Source organism: Paroedura picta, chromosome 8 (genome assembly GCF_049243985.1).
Source record: "Paroedura picta isolate Pp20150507F chromosome 8, Ppicta_v3.0, whole genome shotgun sequence".
Taxonomy (NCBI): Eukaryota; Metazoa; Chordata; class Lepidosauria; order Squamata; family Gekkonidae; genus Paroedura; species Paroedura picta.
Window position 1 is genome coordinate 28,891,872 of NC_135376.1, and position 9,059 is coordinate 28,900,930.

Sequence of the window (9,059 nt, forward strand, 5' to 3'; positions counted from 1 at the left end):
TGTACTACATCCCTCCCACCTTCTGACTGGAATAAAAACACTCAGAGATCTCCATTCCTATTTGAGTCTGACAAAGGGAACTTTGACTCTTGAAATATTATATATCCTGAGACTCTTGTTGGTCTCTAAGGTACAACTGGTGATGATGATGTAATCCGTTCAGTTGTGTCCAACCCTCAACGATTCTATAGGAAAGATTCCACCATGCGTTTCTGTCAATGACCCCTTCTTTTAGTTGGTTCATGGTCATCCCTGTGTCGGCTTTGATCGTGTTGAGCCAGTGGATACTTTGGCGACCATGTTTCCTTTTGCTACTGGACTTAAATCTAATTGTTATGGTGCAGACCAGCACAGTTAGTCTCTAAAACCATCATTGGACAGTGTAAAACATCTGTTACCTTTTCTTTTCTGAATGACATGAGGAACCAGCACATTATTTTAGAAACCTGATGAATTCTCCCATTGAAATCAATGGGAATTTAAAGTGTTAACTAAGGATCCAATGTTCTAAAGGTAAAGGCGCAAGCACTGAGTCATGTCTGACCCTTCGGGTGACGCCCTCTAGCGTTTTCATGGCAGACTCAATACGGGGTGGTTTGCCAGTGCCTTCCCCAGTCATTACCGTTTTACCCGCCAGCAAGCTGGGTACTCATTTTACCGACCTCGGAAGGATGGAAGGCTAAGTTGACCTCGAGCTGGCTGCTGGGATTGAACTCCCAGCCTCATGGGCAGAGCTTTCAGACTGCATGTCTGCTGCCTTACCACTCTGCGCCACAAGAGGCTCTTTCCAATGTTCTAATTATCTCTAATTTCACAACTAGATACTAGCTGTTTATACACAAATTGCACACCAATCACAGCGTGTAATTTTTGGGGTATGTGTTTGTAAGAAAAGCAGCTCCAAAAACTGGAGATACTTGTCCTACTTACTGCTTCTTGAGTTCAAACCTACTTCCTTCCCCACTCCCAAATAATGTGAGCAACCGTATTTTGAATTACATGGTGTAAAGAAACCAGGGGAATGATTTGAAGTGAAGTCACATTACAGGTAGGAAAAGAGTTAATACTGCTACATCTCTGCTGCAAACTCCCCCATCCTAAAGCCTCTTTCTCAAAAACTCCAGGCATCTGAGTTCTAAGATGCATATTTGCATGTGAGGTGTAGCTGGCCCTTATGATTTGTAATGAAACATGACCTAGAAAGAAAGCAATGTTTTTATTCAAACACCTCTCTGGTGCTTTTGGAATGCTATGCATTTTCAACACAGCTTAAAACATTTTCCCTCCGACCTCTGCTGTGTGTATTAAACGACTAATGGCATTTTAGACAATGAAAGATTTATTCTGTTTTCGCCAATGATTTCAAATGTACAGAATAATCTTGAAGTGGATGCCTTATCACCTACACAAGACCAGGGCACGCAAGTACATATTCTAGGAATGTGATTGTTTAGGAAGAAACTAGTGAACAGTGTTTAAGGATGTATGTAAGCTGAACAGTAGTGCTTTTTATTCTTTGCTGAAACCCAACCTATCTGTGAACTGAAGAATGGTGTATGAAATAATTATGAAAGTGATCATGTAGCAAAAGAAAACAACATCCTTAGGAAGCAAACACAAAGAGGTAGCAAGCCCTATCCTACTCAGAATTAAAATACTGCTATCCTAAAATATCTAGATAAAACTAATTTAAATAAGTGTGTTTGAAATATAGCCTTCTACACTAATAGTTTACACACTTTTCAAACCATGGCTTTCTTTTAATGTGCAATATGGGACATGCTTTTAATCCCCCCCATATTTCTGTTTTATTATTTAATTCATTGATATCACACATTTGAAACAAGGGTTTGTCCAAGATGTGGTGTCAAAGCCACCCATTTTATGTTTTTATTCTACTTTTCAAAGGAAATATGTATCATTCTGAAATTCCATAAACACTTTAGCATCCAAGGGCTCTGGCAATGGTATATCACATTTAAATAACACAGAACAATACAAAACAGCTGCTAAGAATATCAGGGTATAGTATCAAGGCATTGGAGATTAACCGGCAAAAAGCAATGATCTCTGCATAGGATTACCAAACTCCTGATGGGGCCTATCTCCTGGAATTATAACCAATTTCCAACTGATAGAGATCACTTCCCCTGAAGAAAATTGCATTCTATGGCATTATACCCCACTGAGATCGTTTATCAGGCTCCACTCCCAGATCTCCAGGAATTTCCCAACCCAGAGCTGGCAACTGCCAGAGTTCTAACAGCAACACCTTGGAGATCTCACATTCAGCTCATCCTCCAGCAGCTGAGCTGGCTTCCGGTTGAATTACAGATCAGAATTAAGGTTTTGGTTATCACCTTTAAGGCCATATGCGGTCTGGGCCCAGTATTACTGAAGGATCACCTCTCTGCTTACACCCCCCAAAGAGCCTTACGCTCTAGCACTTCCAACTTTCTGGTGATTCCTGGCCCCAGGGAAGCTCACTTGACCTCAACCAGGGCAAGAGATTTCTCCGTCCTGGCTCCCACCTGGTGGAACGAGCTCCCAGAGGAGATCACTTGAACAATTCCACAGGGCCTGCAAAAGGGAGCTCCTTCACCAGGCATTTGGTTGAGGTCAACCTGAACCACCACTTCCCATGGGCCGTCCCCGAGCCTCCCTCCTATGGCACTCACTACAATTCCGCCCAACCCACTGGGCTGTCAGTATGAGTTAATGTAATTTTTTCCATATTTTTCTACTGTTCTATGTTGCTTGTTGTTATCACTTTATTATTGTTAATCTAAGTTATCTGTCTTCTTTCTGTTTTATGTGAACCGCCCTGAGCCTTCAGAGAGGGTGGTATATAAATATAATTAATAAATAAATAAACTCTGGCTCTTACTAATGGCATTGCCAAAGTACAAGCATACTATGCTTGAAATCAAAACACTCCACGAAAACTAAGCCCTATCACTTCATCAATTTCTGTTCTGAATGATATAAAAGGCCAGCCCAGGAAGATCTGATACTCCCCTGGCAGAGGAGAAGGAAATATCTTGACTTTGGAAGTCCCCACCAGCTGACCATCACTGTGGGTGATGGGTCGGCGCTCGGGGTTCCCCTGAGACCAGAGGATAGCTAGCACTATGGCATTTGGAATTGTCGCCACCATAGGGGAGTTTTAACGGGACCATATTATATATTTTATTGGACTTTTTAGTGTGCTGTAAACCAGCTCGCTGGGAGTGGGGGGATATGAACTGAAACATAAATGAATAAATAAATAAAACTAGGCTGCTGCCTTAATGTAAAATCCTGAACACACGAACGTGAAATTAGAAAGAAAACAAAATGTGTCTAGGATTGGATATTGACAGCCACAATGCTGATCACTACTCTAACAGCTCAGATCTCAAAATGCTTTGTTGTTGTGACCATTCTTAATAAAATGGAAAAAAATGTGATTCATTTGAAATCAACTGCTTTTAAAGTAATAAAATATTCATTTCTATAACATCTTGATTCTTACTCAAGTATATTTAAAGAAAAACTTGAATGCCTCCCCCATCTTAGCTGTTTGGATGGGTAACAAGATTTGATTCTAAAGACACAGAATTGCGATTCTGGAACCACAAAAAGAAGACATTTATAATTTGTGGTGTTGTTTGACACTTTCCCCAATTTCTTTTATCTTAGATTTTTCATGAATTTACATGATAGCTTCTAAAGATTTGCTTCAGAATTCTGAATATCATAACTTGCAATAGAAAAGAAATTAGGTAGTTCAGAAGAAACCTTCCAAGGCAAATTATGTACATAATTGGTAAGCATATTTGTGAACACAGTTTAATCACACTGCATGAACTTCATTTCAGCAGAATACTGGATATTAAACATGCAACAAGGGTCATTCTCTAAAGCAAGGCCTTGCAATTTACCAAGCACTTGAGGGCTCACATTTGGAAGAGAAATATGCCTATATAAAGCTCACAGCTATTAAGAGATTTGCTTTAATTATCTCTGTGCCTAGATCCATTAAAATCAGATGTTGCACCTTATACTGGTATAAGGCTTCATACCTGCCTGTATAATCTCTTGGCACAGAAGCAACAAACTTAAAGCATTTAAATAAAAAGTATCATTCACATTACATATGACACATAAATTATACCTCAAAGTCTGATGCGGTAACAAAATATTACCTACTCCCCTAGTCACTTGAACATGTTGAGCTCAGCATAGCTGTAAAAAGCACTACAGAAAATGATTCTCCAACAATAGTCGTGGAGCTCTCATGTTCTAAATTAGAATGGCAAATGAAGAGTAGAAACTTCTACTCTCTGCTAAGCACGATAATGAAAATGTCTTTCATACCTGAAGAGTGGGTAGCCGTGTTGGTCTGAAACGGGAGAAAAAATTCAGACTTCAGTAGCACCTTGTATCTAAGCAAGTGCACGTGCACACGAAAGCTAGTATCTGTAAACCGGTCCTGCGGGAGTGGTAGGAATAAAGCAGTAAAGGCTAAATGGGTGGAGAAAGGGGCAGGGTGTGTCTGGGATAAAAACTCAAAGGGGCCAATCGGGAGCTGTGAAGTGGCTCTCGATTGGCCCCTTCGAGTGTCAGTCCAGGGCCAAGGGGCCAATTGGGAGCCATGCGCTGCGCAGCTCCCGATTGGCCCCTTGGACCGTCCCCAACTCGGAGGTAAGAGGGCCGGGGCGAGGGGCTTCGCTGCCAGGAAAGAAGCAGGGCCGCTGCATCTTTGCTCCTTTCCCCGCGCCAAAGACGCGGCCTCAGGGGGGGGAGGGGGGCTTCAGAACGGGGAAAGGAGCACGCCAAGGCCAGGGGCAGCCGGGGGCAGCTGCCTGGAGGGCTGCAATGGGGCTGGGGGCAGCAGCCAGCATGCTAGCGCCCATTGTATTACAAAATACAATGGGCTTTAACTCTAATCTTAAATAAAACTGGAAGGTGCCACTGGACTCTGAATTTGTTATATTTGGAGAATGTGAGCTGAATGAACATTATATCACCAACCGGAAGATCAATATATAGGCAATTTCTATTGTGAACTTAGCAGCTCATTTGAGACCCAGAAAACTCTGGCACTTTAATTGTACTCCATACAGTAAACAGCAAGGGTACCTGTATGAGTTGACTGGCTCTGTAGTGGTTATGTATACTAAATATCATTAGTGTACTGATCTGACTCAAGGACTTCCAAAGAGACACATTAGTGCTTACCATCAACCAAAAGAGCCATATTACTATGCGCCATCTCCTAAATACATACGGTAATATAACTTTTAATACTAAATATAGAACTATAACCTTTTAAATTATTATATAACTTATGAACACATCTCTTCTTAGCACTATTGAACCTTAGCCAGTCTTTTTACTATCTAGAGCAGTGGTCCCCAACCCCCGGTCCGGGGACCGGTACCGGTCCGTAGATCAGTCGGTACCGGGCCGCAGCTCCTCCTCGTCCTCCTCCCCAGATGCTGCCTCGGGGGCTGCCCTGCCACTCTGCCACCAGCTCACCTTTGGTGCTCTCTGGCGGCCACCATGGCTGGGGCTCCCCCTCGGTGTGGCACTGCACAACTGCAGCTGGCAGTGCCCCCCAGTGGGCAGCAGGAAATCAGGGGCGCCGGCAGAAAAGCAAGCAGAGCAGGGGCTCAAACAGTGGCAACATCCCTCAGCAAAAGACTACCTCCCCCCCGGGCCTCAGTACTATTGTCAAGCTTTGACCGGTCCCCGGTGATAAAAAGGTTGGGGACCACTGATCTAGAGTACATAGAAGGGCCTTCTACACTAGCTTGGTGTAGTGGTTAGGAGTGAGGACTTCTAATCTGGCAAGCTGGGTTTGATTCCCCACTCCCCCACATGCAGCCAGCTGGATGACCTTGGGCTTGCCGCAACACTGATAAAGTTGTTCTGAGCAGTAATATCAGGGCTCTCTCAGCCTCACCCACCTCACAGGGTGTCTGTTATGGGGAGAGGAAAGGGAAGGTAATTGTAAGCCTCTTTGAGACTCCTTCTGGTACAGAAAAGTGCCATATAAGAACCAACTTTTCTTCTTCTCAGTCATTCTTCAGCAAGTGCACAGTAAGTCAGGTAAGAGACTGCCAAGTTACCCAGAGAACAAGCTGGTCATGGAAAAACAGACGTCATCCCACTGTGGCCAGCTTGTTCTATTTCTGAGTGGCTGCTGCAGTGGTATATTCTCCTTAGCCTGTAAGCTCTTCCCCTAGCAGTTGCTTGGGTGTTGGGAGGAGAGTTCAGAGGCTGTGGAGAAGGGTGGGGGGCTACCTTGGATGCTTTAGGATGCTCTGGGTTGACCCTGTGTTGAGCAGGGGGTTGGACTAGATAGCCTGTATGGGCCCTTCAACTTCTATGATTCTATGTCCCTAGATTTCCACCCCCAGCTTGCTGTTCTGGGAGGCTTGCAGCTTACTCATCTTCCAGCCCTTGCAAGTGTGACTGTTGCAAGGTGGGAACCCTGTGGCAGCCACAAGCCCTATCAGGCAAGAAATTTTTCCACTTTTCTGATGCATAAGATGGATGCAGGCTTTGGGGAACAGTGCTCAGAAGAACCATGGTAGTGTGTCAAAGAGCTGCATGTGGGTCTCTATCCATCTAAACATATATATTTATTATGGAATATAACATTGACTTCTGTAATCTCTGAAATGTTATAATTGTTATATTTGCATATGGCTGATTCAATAGAATTGGATGTATATCGGTCAAAACACTGGGAATAGTCATCCCACGATAGATATGACAATGTTTATGAAAATACTTATATACAAATTGACATACAAGACTGCTCACATTTGTTCCACCAGTGCTTTTTCCCCACTCAAATTTCTCCTTTCACATTTTCCAAAGTTGTCCTGTCATCCTGCTTGGGAATTAAGGGCCCAGCATACGAGTCTCAATGCATTTATGCAGCCCAGACACTAGGATCTTGGCATGGGTGAAATGATCCTGCCACCCTGCTCATTGATTCCGGGACATGAAGTGGCTGTCACAGTGCAGGGTAAGTGTAGTTACATCTTTCCAGACCCTTCAAGTATTTTAGGAAAAGTGTTTAGAATTGTGCAAGTTTCAGAGAATAAGAGTTTCAGTTTCCCAAGAACACTTCCTTAGGAGGAAGCCCTACTGAATGAATTAGAATGCACATCTGAGTAAGCCTATTTAGGTTTGCTGTGCTATGTTTGATTTGAACAGCCCCCAGCCCCTTCTCCCCAAGGAGTACTGCAAGATAAAAGTTTTGTCCCTTTTGAGTCCAGCGGCACCTTTAAGCCCAATGAAGCTTTCTTCTTGGCATAGCAGCCAGGGGTAGTCAACCTGTGGTCCTCCGGATGTCCATAGACTACAATTCCCTCGAGCCCCTGCCAGCGAATGGACATCCGGAGGACCACAGGTTGACTACCCCTGGCATAAGCCACTTCTTCAGAGACACACAGAATGACGCTTTCTTGGTCTTAACGCTGCCCCTGGATGCAAAACTTCCTGCTGCTGCTCCAGACCAACGCAGCTACCCACCCTGAACCTAGTTTTATCACAGGCCGCTTCCAGCTGGACGAGAAGGATTCGAACGAAACAAGCACATAAACAAATCTAAAGCGTGCAGCGCAGAGGAGGAGAGCGAGGAGAAAGGAAACAGCAGAGCCTCTTCCCCCAGCCAAGGAGCAGGCGGGGCGTCATGACTCAGGCTCTTCCCCCAGGAGAACTGGAGTCCCGTGGCGTCTTTCAGACCCACAAAGATCTGCTCAAGGCGTGAGCCTTCATGTGCGCGCCTGTCTGAGGAAGTGAGCCTGCGCCCGAAAGCTCCCGCCCTGCACAAAGCTTTGCGAGTCTCAAAGACGCCTCTGGACCTCCTTCAGACCGACCCGGCTCCCCACTTGCATCTATCTTCCCCGCCCAGCTGCAGGAAGGCCTCCTAAGGAGGCCCGGGCGGGCGCCCAATGCCGAGCCCCGCGCCTCTCTCCCTCAGGGAACTTACTTGCCGCAGTCGGAGGGACCAAGCCACGCCCACACGCGGCCCAATCACGGACAAGGAAAGACGGAGGCAGGGAGAGAACACCGCCCCCTCCCCCGTCAGGCGCTGTGACGAAACAGGGCGCGCGATGCGCTGCGGGGCGAGGAGCCTCTCGCCGCGCTTATCGTCACGCTCAAGTTGGTAAGGTCGGCGGCGTTGCCCAGTGGTATGGCGCAGGCGCAGCCCGATCGCGCGCCCGTTTCACTCCCCCCCCCCCACTCCGTCGTCTAGGGCGGGGTGGCCAAACTGTGGCTCTCCAGACGTCCATGGACTGCAATTCCCATGAGCCTCTGCCAGTTAAAAGTTTGAGTTAAAATGTCTTGGTCTGGTTTGTGAAAGAGTCGAGTAGGTGTCAGGTGAGACTCAAGGGGAGAGCCAGTTTTTAGCAGAAGTCTTTGATCTGGACAGCCGGGTTTGATTCCCACCCCTCCGAGCGCAGCCAGCTTGGGTGACCTTGGGCCAGTCACAGTTCTCCAAGCTCTCACGGCCTTACCTACCTCACATGGCTGGGGTTGCCGTCAGTCAGCTGCCGTCAGTCAACTTGACAGCACTTTGTTTGTTTGTTTATGCTTTAGGTTTTCACCCTGCCCTTCCCATCGGAAGTGGCAGGAAGTTACGTTGCTTCAAGGGAAAAGAAATGAATTCTGTCAAATTCTAACCAAGATTGTAATGGTTTAGTATAGTTCATTTGTAGCATTTCTTGGCTGAAATCCTATTCACTTCTTTCTCTCCCCCCCCCCCCTCCACACAAAGTACAAGTCAATGCAAGCATTAAAGAAAGTTGATGTACTGTGAAATAATCCATTTTCTAAGATTAATAGATTAGTTTTAGACATTTTTCTAAGCAATTACTTTGTGAAAATGTATGCAAGAACTCATGCAGGGCATCCTTTGCAAGTTGCTATATAATCCATGTTCCAATATAATGCTTTAATGTGACTGTTTAGGAATCAAATAATGCAAATCCAGAATCATGTAAGGATGATCATTTTCTGTGACATATTTAGTCGAACAATTTAGTCAATTGTTT

General features: G+C 45.2%; 1 protein-coding gene across 2 annotated transcripts in view; it reads right to left on the reverse strand.

The window, feature by feature from the left end:
• Nucleotides 1-8,640, reverse strand: part of RHBDD1 (rhomboid domain containing 1) — a 33,339-nt gene extending 24,699 nt beyond the window's left edge. The window contains exon 1 of one of the 2 annotated variants that reach the window (XM_077348855.1): nt 8,527-8,640. The gene's annotated coding sequence lies outside the window, so the exon portion shown is untranslated. Of the gene's footprint in view, nt 1-7,993; nt 8,214-8,526 lie in introns of those variants that run through there. The other variant, XM_077348854.1, reaches the window with a different exon arrangement.
• Between the last annotated feature and the right edge of the window lie 419 nt (nt 8,641-9,059).